A 10,655-nucleotide genomic window follows, 5' to 3' on the forward strand; every position below is an offset into this window, starting at 1 on the left:
TATAATAAGTTATGACTTTATTTGATAACATCATCGAGTTGGGTCTTGCTTTCCCTGAATTGTTATTAAAAATTCAATGATGTACTGGTATGTCTTCCTTTGACCCAAGCTACTAATTCTTTATGTAGCCAACAACCTTCTCTCAAGTTAAAATTGAAAAAGTCTTCCATGACTAGGGATAAAGCCAAATCACCAGAGCCTGACAGCCCGGTTCTAACAAAGCGTCCATCTTCTCAAAAATTTAATCAAGGAAGGCAGCCTTGCGATGAGTTTCACTCACCACTTGGTGACAAGAGTATGAAGGGAAGGGCCCAAAAGAAGACTGAGGACATTGAGTCACCTCTTGTTGGGAGAGGAAAATATCAAGGACAAAGGAGGCAGCATGCAGCAAGGCTATGTTGAGGAAGATCTAATGCCTCCTCCCAAGAATAGTGGGGCTCATCAAATTATCCTATAGTATGATTCGCAAGAGGAACTATCTCCTATACCTAAAATGAAAAGATAAAAAAGGCAATTGGAGTCATCATTAGAAGCAACTTCTCCTCACAGGGACATGGGAAAGAGTATACCTATTGCAAACTCATTTGTGAGGTACTCTCCCCCTCCATCTGACCTTAGGCATTTTATTTGCAAGCCTGTTTCTTTTTCAACCATAGCTTTAAAAGCTTTGAAATGCCCAAACACTTCACTTTTCTTTTTCATGAAGTACACCCAAACTTTTCTGTTGTAGTCATCAATAAAAGTGACAAAATAATGACAGCCTCCAATAGATGCAGCTTTAGTAGTCCACACATCAGAGTGGATTAATTCCAATGGCCTCTTACTCTCTTGAACATGTCTAGGAAATGGTTTCCTTTCCTATTTTCCAAATTGATAGGCTTCACATACCTTATCCATTTCTGCAACCTTGAACTTAGGCAATCCTAAAACAATATTTTGGGCTGCATTAATTTAAGTCCTATACATTAACATGACAAATGCATTTATGCCAGATATCAATATCTGCAACTACACCGGTCCCATGTGCAAACATTGTTGCACTCAATTCAAGCATGTCCGCATCCAATGTAAACATCATGCCCTTCTTCTTCCCTTTTGCTATCAAGCGACCTTTATTTTTCATATCCTCAACAAAGCATCCATGAGGATTAAATCTGACCTACAAGCCCTGCTCAATCATTTGACCAATAGAAACCAGGTTCTTGGTGATATTCGGGACATGAAATACATCAGACATGTATTTCTTTTTCCCATCTTGCATAGACAAAGGAATTTTATCAATCTGCACAATAGGATGTGCAGTATCATCACCAGTCTCCACAAATCCTGGTCTTTCCATTTTCCTTGCATCATCCTGCATCCATTCTGCATGACCTGTCATGTGGTTTGATGCACTTGAGTCAACATACCACACATCATTGCTTTCTTCTGCACTTGTCACAGAATTGGTCATGTGCTACACCATAAAAAAATGCTCATTTCTGTCATCACCCTATCTACTAGAGGATGCATAATTGCCTTGCTGTAATTTTCCAGTCATGATGTCATTCTGCTTTTTATAGCAGTCTTTAACCATATGAACCATTTTACCACAGTAGTAGCATTCAACATTGCTGTTTGCATTTTGGCCTCTCTACCATCCACCACGACCTATTTGGCTCCCCCTGCCTCTAAAGTTACCATGTCCTCCTCCATAGGACTGGTTTTCTTGAATTTGCTGCATATTCTGATCCTTGCCATGGCCTCCAAATCGACCTGCTCTACCTCTACCTCTACCTCTTCCAGCATTTGAGTAGAAGACAGCTTCTTTTGAAGTTCCTTCTGAAGAAGATGCACCACCATTTCTCTGCTCTTCAGAAATTAGAAGAGCAATCAACTCCTCAAAATCAGGAAAATTCTCACGGACGGCAATGGATGTCCGGAATTGTGCATAATCCTTTCCTAGACCATTCAAGGTCACAGAAACTAAATCATCATCTTCCACTGGCGAGTGCATCTACAATCTTCTTCACCTTCATGTGGTAGTGGTAGTCATTGATGCTCATATTTTCTCTCTGCACATTATGCAACTCTTGCTTGAGATGCATTTTCCTGGCTTGCGTATTTGTGCTATACATTTTTGTCAAAGTATCCAATGCCTCCTTCGTCGTGTTTGCATCCTAAATATGTACGATCATAGAATCTGAAATACTGATAGATAGCCAATACATAACTTTTCTGGCTCTCTCATGCCAGCCTGCAACTCCTGTTTATTGGGAACATTAGGAATAACTGGTTCTTGTTCAGCTCCAATAATGAACTCCCAATAGCCTTTTCCCTTAAGGAAATTCGTCATTCTAAACTTCCATGCTTGGAAAATGTTCTTGTCAAGCTTTTCAATGACAATCTATGAAAGAGCATCAGACGCCATTACAAAACACTGTGAAATATTCTATCGCTGCAAAAAAACACAACTTTTGTCTCACAAGGGCAAATCTGCAAAACTGATGAGAGTGGTATTTGACCACACAGTCACTTCCTAGTGATGATTTTGCATCAACAAGCAATAAGAATGATCCTGTCACTCCCGATATCTTTATGCACAGGCATACGATGCAATTTCTACGATAACTTTTCACTGACCTGCAGAACAGTGGTCGCACAGCAAAAACAAGGCGCTTTTCTAAGTGCCTGCGAAAAACTTCCACCACCAAAATGGGCTCCGAAGGGCGTCCCAATCTGAGACAGTGCACTCTTGCACTTTTCGACTGTGCTACCTACAGAGATTTGCTCCCAAACTCAAAAAAGGAAAGCAACACTAATCCTCTTACCAAGACACTGCAAACTTGGTTTGTTTTCTTGAGCTCCTTACCACAAACCGAGATCTGATACCATGTGAAGAGAGTGGGAGAGAAGGAAGGAGTCTCACTTGTGGCTTTCTCACATACACAATGGGGGAATACACACAAAGGTGGAGGCTGATAATAGTTTTCCTCTTCTTAGTTCTGTAAGCCAAAAGAACTCTCTAAGTACAAAAGGAATAGGTGAACCCTATATGTGGATCTCAAACCAAACTCAGCTAACCTAGGTAGCATACTAACTGAGCCACTAACTAGAGTACATAAAGATAACTGTCATCCAGGTATTATTCATGGGCGGTGTACCAACTGCATCTTCAGCTAACAAGTCGGTGACATAAATGCACAACGGTCACCCTGGCATATCACGAGTGGAGCTTGATATCTCAACAACCTATGGATTTTTATAACCTATATATAACTTTTTTATAAATTTTCAAATGATTTAAGTATCCCCCATGTATGAAAAATTTCCCTTTTTGAATTAGAAAACCCCTAATGTATGTATATTTTCTGTAACTCCATATAGAACTATAAAACCCCTTCTGTCGATTGCACATGCTAGATGAAATATTTCTTAATGACCTTTTGAGCAATGATATTATTTATTTTTTGTGATTTTTTCTATTAGTTATGCTTGTTTCATAACATTCCACCCCCAAGATGTTGAGTTCCAGCAACTAATTTGTAAAATGTTTCCTGAATGTGTTTTCTTTCAGAACAATTTTCAAGTGCAATTGTCCAAAATGCTAGAATGAAGAATGATGTGAAAGAGGTGTACCCACCTATATTAAATAAACTAAATTCATAGATCACAAGTTGCTTGTAACTGTTGGCTACTTGACAAGACTTTTCTAGGCAATTTCCTAGGTACTAATGTTGCACAACAAAAGAAGTGGGAAGATCAAGAACATTTTTTATTAGGGACATGGGAAGATGGAGTAGAATTTGTAGCAAAGACGCCTAGTATAAAGGGAAGTAGCATAGACTCTAGGGCCTCACCAAAGAAGGAAACTCAAAAGTTACGAAAGGAAACACCTCAAAGAAAGAAATTGGAGATGAAGGTGTCAAAAAAGATATAGACAAAGTGTGATACAAAAATGTATCTACTCAATACAAACAAAACTTAATTAAAAACGTATCTACTTAATATAGACAAAACTTTCAAGGTGAAACCACTTCATTACGTGGAAAGTATGTGTTCCTTCTTCTGGAGTTGACTCTCTATGCTTCAAAAAGGTAGAGAAAGAGTCGAAAATGATAGAACGCCTATTTTTTTCACTCCTTCCAAGAAGATTTAGGTCGCAACTTCTGGAGCTGACTCTCTATACTCCAAAAAGGTAGGGAAAGAACCAAAAATGAGAGAAGACCTATTTTTCTCACTCCTTCCAAGCAGATTTAGGTAGCAACTTTGGTTTCTAAGAGATTGAAATAAGTAGAGAGTGAATGGAAGAGAAGAGGGATGAACTGAGCTTGGGCAGAAGTTTCTCTGAGAGATTTTTGAATGTGGAGAAAAATGTGAGCAAAGAGGAGAGAGAATTACTAATCAAGAGTAGAATGAAGATATTTTGAAACTACTAGAAAATGGCAAGAATGAATGTTTGAAACGTATTGGAAGAGAGAGAATAGTGAGAGAGTTGGTTAGGAAGTCAAAATTTGGGCCAAATGGTTGATTCAAATGGAAAAGTATGTCCACAGCATTCTCTGTAGTCAGACAGTACACCAAGTTGACCTCTCCATCCATGATGAGCTCGCGTACAAAGTGATATTGAATCTCAATGTGTTTTTTGCGAGCATGGAACACCGGGTTCTTTGCAATCGCTATGCAACTCTGATTGTCACATGATAACTACGTAGGCTTGTTCTGTACTGCACCCATGTCCCCCAAAGTCCTTCTCAACCACACTGCCTTGCAAGAAGCAAAGCATGCAGATTTGTACTCAGCCTCGGTAGAAGAAAGAGCAACTGTGGGTTGCTTCTTGCTGACCCATCACACAACTCCAGATCCAAGTGAGAAACAGTACTGTGTCACTGATCTCCTGCTGTCCACGTCTCCTGCCCAATCCGAGTCATAGAATCTGGTCAAGATGTTGCCCTTGGTATAGGTGATACCATAATCAAGTGTACCTTTGATGTATTTCAGCACCCAACACCCGTATCCCTGCCCTCCAATGGTTCTCCCGGGGCTTATTGGAAAACTTGCTTAGTACACCAGTCACAAAACTGATGTCTGGCTGTGTGCTGCACAGGTAAATCAAGCTGCCCATAAGCCTTTTGTACTTCGCTTCATCCACCAGTGGTGATGAATCCTCGTTTGAGAGCTTCGCGTCAACCTCCATAGGGGTACCAACTGTCTTGCACTCAGCCATGCCAAATGCCTTCAGTATCTCTCCAGCATACTACTGCGAAATGAAGATCTGTTTTGGCTCCTACCAAACTTCAATCCCCAAACAGAAATGCATCAGTCCGAGGTTTATCATTTCAAACTCTCTTCCTAGCAAATGCTTCGTCTGCGAGATCTTCTCTTCATGGTTCCCTGTTATGACAAGGTCGTCCACATAAAGGACCACGATCATACACCTGCCTCCTTCTTTGAAGATATACAAATTTGCATTAGATGGGCTCCTCCTGAACCTGTTTTGTAGAAAATAGGCATCAATTCATTGGCACCATGCTCGTGGGGCCTGTTTCAGCCCGTAAAGTGCCTTCTTCAGTTTGCAGACTTTACCTTTTGAACCGGGGATCTCAAAACCTGGTGGTTGTTCCATGTATACCTCCTCCTTGAGATCTCCATTCAGAAAGGCAGATTTCACATCCATTTGAAACACGGGCCAACTTCCCTAGGTAGCTAAAGCCAAAACACTGCGAATTGTGGTTAGTCGAGCTGTGGGAGCAAAAGTATCTTGATAATCAAAACCATGTACCTGTGCAAATCTTTTTGCCATGAGCCAAGCCTTGTACTTATCCAACGTGCCATCGGGACTTGTACTTGGTCTTGTACACCCACTTGGTGCCGATTACCTTGGATTTTGGTGGACAATCCACAAGGTCCCAAGTGTTATTCTTCATTATGGAGCCATACTTCGACTGCATAGCCTCCATCCACCTATCATCGCCCTGTGCCTCTTCATCAAGACACTTGGGTTCATTAGCATGGATCACTTCTGTCATCAAAGCATAATTGACCAAGTGTTCCTGCGCCCTTCTTTACTCCTCTAATCTCTTGGACCGGCGGTGTTCGGATGGTTCCTCCTCAATGGTTGGAGGTTCTCTGCCATCCAAAAGTTGCTTTACCCACTTCGGGAATGGTCGTTGCTGTTGTGGTTCTGCAGGCTCTTCTTTATCTTCTTTGTCTTGAATCCTCCCAAGCACTGTTAGGGGAGTTCGGTTTGCTATTGGTGGTGGTACTGGATGGATATCCTGGTCCTGGTTGTCTGGGAAGGAAGCATCCTCCTCCAATTGATGCAGCTATTCTGAGAAGACCACATCGCGACTTACAATTACCTTCTTGGTAATAGGGTTATAGAGATGGTAACCCTTTGCCTCTTCACTGTAGCCCAAGAAAATACACTTTCGACTCTTCGGTTCCCATTTGGTCCTGGTAGCTACAGGGACATGCACAAAACAGTCACATCCAAAAACTCTGAAATGTGCAGCTGAAGGTTTCTTACCAGAAAAGGCTTGCAGTGGAGTCATCCCATTCACAGCCTTCGTGTAGCTACGATTCAGGATGTAAACTGCAGTGTTACATGCTTCAGCCCAGAAAGTCTTTGGCAAATCTTTCCCTTTCATCATACTCCGGCCCATTTCGCAGATGACGCGCATCTTGCATTCTGCTACTCCATTTTGCTGTGATGTATGTGGCGGGGGTTTTTGCCTCTTGATTCCATGACTTTTGCAGTAACTTTCGAATTTAGTTGATGTGAACTCTCCACCTCTGTCTGATCTCAACTTCTTCACCTTCCTCCCCATTTCTTTCTCGACCATTACATGCCATTCCTTGAACCTACTAAAAGCCTCGTCTTTAGTCTTCAGGAAGTATATCCATATCCTTCTACTGTAGTCGTCGATCAGCATCATGAAGTAGTAGGAACCACCCAAAGCTTCTGTCTCCATCTTTCCGCAAGGGTCCGTGTGAATGAGCTCTAGAGGAGCCTTTGCCCTACTGGCCTCTTTAGGAAAGGGATGCCGATGCTGCTTGCCCATACTGCAAGCTTCACATACATCGAGCAGATCTGAAATTTCTTGTAGGTCTGCAATCATTCCACTTTTATGCATCTCCTTCAAAGAACTAAGGTTTAGATGACCAAACCTCTCATGCCATAGCTTAGTGTTCTTCACATCCGCTCGAGCACTGAAAGCTGAGAGTTTGTAGATGTTGTTGCGCCGTGTACCTTTACCAATGACCTTTCCTTGAAGATCCAGGATCTATGCACCATTCTTATCGAATTGAACTTTGAGGTCCCGATCCGTGATCGTAGAAATGGACAACAAGTTCCTCTTGATATCTAGCACATAAAGAACATTGGACAACTATTTTACAACTCCATCTGACTTGAGAGCAATCGTACCTTTTCCTTTTGCTGGACATTTTGCATCATTGCTGACTGCTACCAGGATGTCATTCCCTACCGGCTGTAGAGAGGTATACCAATCCTTCCGACTGGTCGTGGCGTGATGTACCACTATCAATGATCCAAGGTTCATCTGCAGGTACATGAACTGCCTCCATGCAAATCTCCTCAATTGCTACAAACAGCTCTATTGGTGTTGTCTGCATGCTGTTGCTAGACTCTTTCTTTACTCCATTCTTCTCATCTGCAATCTTCTTTTGGCACTCATTCTGCTTGTGCCCTGCCTTGTTGCAATAGAAGCACTTGATCTTCTTCTTTCTCTTTTTATCATCAGAAGAAGATGGGTTACTAGAGTCCTTGCCCTTACCTTTCTTTGATCCGGTCCTATCTTTATACTTCTATGCTTGTTTAAGCCTTTATTTGGGATGTGTAAATCTCATAACTTATTTATATTTTCCTCCAAGAGGAGAAGAGACTCTGTCTAATGAAAGCATGTATGAAACCTTATCTTTATACTTCTATGCTTCTTTAAGCCTTTATTTGGGATGTTTAAATATCATAACTTTTTTATATTTTCCTCTAAGAGGAGAAGAGACTCTGTCTAATGAACCATGTTATCTTTATACTTCTATGCTTATTTAAGCCTTTATTTGGGATATGTAAATCTCATAACTTTTTAAATTTTTCCTCCAAGAGGAGAAGAGACTCAATCTAATGAAAGCATGTATGAAACCTTATCTTTATACTTCTATGTAGTCTAATGAAAAAACAATTATTAACATTGCGGAACAACTTGAAAATATGGCTACATTATAGCATGTATGAAATCTTAGCTTTATATTTCTATGCTTGTTTAAGCCTTACACATCATAATTTTTTTATATTTTTATAGCAGAAGGAGAATGTAGAAGACATAGCAAGAGAAGAAGAATCGATGTAGACCACTCTCTCAATAAGATGAGTCATGAAAATATGACTCTATTGCAGTAGATTGGAAGTTCATTCAACGCTATGTTAATTCGACAACAACCTCATACTTTTGAATTTGGTAAAGACGAGATTTTAATCCTCTTGAATCCTAAGAAAGAGGTCAATGTCAAAGTCATTATAGCCATCCTCAGGTTTGATGCAACCTTTTCCTTGGCTTTATACTTTTGTATTGTGATTAAACCCAACAAGATGCATGCAACCTTTTTCTTGGCTTTATACTTTCATATTTTGATTATACCCAACAAGCTAATACTCTTTTTTTTTTTTGTAGTAATGTTATAGCAAATTTTCCTCAAAATATACAAAGAGATTCATATATGCTCAATCCTCTTATTTCTCAAGTGCTTAGCAACAAAAAATATACCATAGAGGATGTTTGCAAGTGGTTGAAGCATGTTCCTATGAATGATGCACGAGTTATCTTTGCAGCGTATTATGAGAAGTAAGCAGCAAACCCTACTTGTTTTTTCTCTTGCATTGCTAGAATTGTCGCAAACATAATAATTATTCTTTGTTGATAATGCAGCTCACATTGGAGTTTGGTGTTCATGGACATCTTTGCCGAGAAGTGCTTCTTTTCTAACTCAATGGCAGCCATCCATGGCACTGTGTCAGAGTAAGTATAGACTACACTTGTTGTCACTTCTTCACATGTAGATTGATATGCAATGCACATATTCACTCTTGTTATATGTTTTGATGTGCAGATCGGCTCAAAAGTTGGTAGGTGCTATCGATATAGTAATGCGGCAAGGTGACTTGGCATAGCAAATAGAGTATATAACATGTCAAGTATCACATCAAAAGGATAGCCACATCTACAATTGTGGATGGAGGGTGGGCTACAATTGCTTTTTGGTACTTGGGTCAAATTTTTGAGATACAGAATGACACTACACTATCAACATATATGGACTTGCATCTCTATGCATTTATAACATGTACCATTCGAGCAATCATTAAGGGTAACATTATGGACCCTCCCACAAGTAAAATAGATAATGGCTCAGAAGACTGTGAAATGAATGTCGTCAAAGAGTTAAAGGGGATAGAAGACCTCAACTCTACAAATGTGGATGCATTGGAAGAATTGGGAAGCTCTTTTAATGTTAGGGTTATGATTCAACATAGACCTCAGTATCTTGAATTTGGTGGAGAGGAGATTTCAATCCTCTCTGTTCCTTCAAATGAGGTCAATAACAACATTATGATGGCCATTCTCAGGTTTGATACAAACTTTTTCTCTGCTTGATAATTTAATATTTTGATTAAATCTAATAAGCTAATATTCATATATTTATTGGTGTAGTAAAGTTATCTCACAATTTTCTAGATCAGTACAAAATCATGTGTATATGTTGGATTACCTTCTTTCTCCTATACTTAGCAATAGCAGAAAGACGATAGCTGATGTTTGTAAATGGTTATAGCCTTTACATTTAGATGGCATACGAGTCCTATTTATGGCATATCACGAGATGTAAGTATCATCACAACCTTATTTTTCATCTTCTACTGGCAACATTGTGTTAAATAATAATGGTTCTTAATTATTCATGAAGGGCACATTGGAGTCTGGTGGTTTGAGATCTTGAAGACAACTATTGTTGGTTTGTTAACTCGATTGCAGGCTTTCATGGCTCAGTGCAAACGTAAGTATTCTATTAATCTATTGTTACTTCTATATTATGTATGTTATGTAATAGACACACTAAGATTTTTTAATATGTCATGATGAGCAGGTCGATTGAGAAGTTGGTATCTGCTATCAGAGAAATAGGACAGTACAAAGACTCGGTAGACTTCCAAAAGCGTTTAGTAGTAGAGCAAGAAGATGGGCATAGTTGTGGGTGGAGAGTTGCCTACAACTGCATGTTGATTTTCAAAGAAATTTTCTCACTTAAGCCACAGATCTCATCGGCAGACTCTTTGGAGCTCAAATATTCAGAGGAGGATATACGATTGTTTAGGGCTAAAATCATTCGAGACCTAATTGCTGCCATTAAAATACAACGTGCAACTAAAGCAATATCAGAGCTTGCATTTAAGGAAGAGGAGACTAAGTCTACTGTGAAAGCACTGCACACTACAGAGGAAGTAGAGACTCAGTGTACACCTAGAGCACCACAACCTCCACTGGAAGCATTAGAAGAATTGCCACAATCTCTGCTTGCATTTAAGGAAGAGGAGACTGAGTCTACTTTAAAAGCACTACACACTACAAAAGAAGTAGAGACTCAGTGTACACCTAGAG

This window comes from Dipteris shenzhenensis, chromosome 18 (assembly GCF_047967505.1).
Source record: "Dipteris shenzhenensis isolate YYH24624 ecotype China chromosome 18, Dip_SZ_1.0, whole genome shotgun sequence".
NCBI classification, from domain to species: domain Eukaryota; kingdom Viridiplantae; phylum Streptophyta; class Polypodiopsida; order Gleicheniales; family Dipteridaceae; genus Dipteris; species Dipteris shenzhenensis.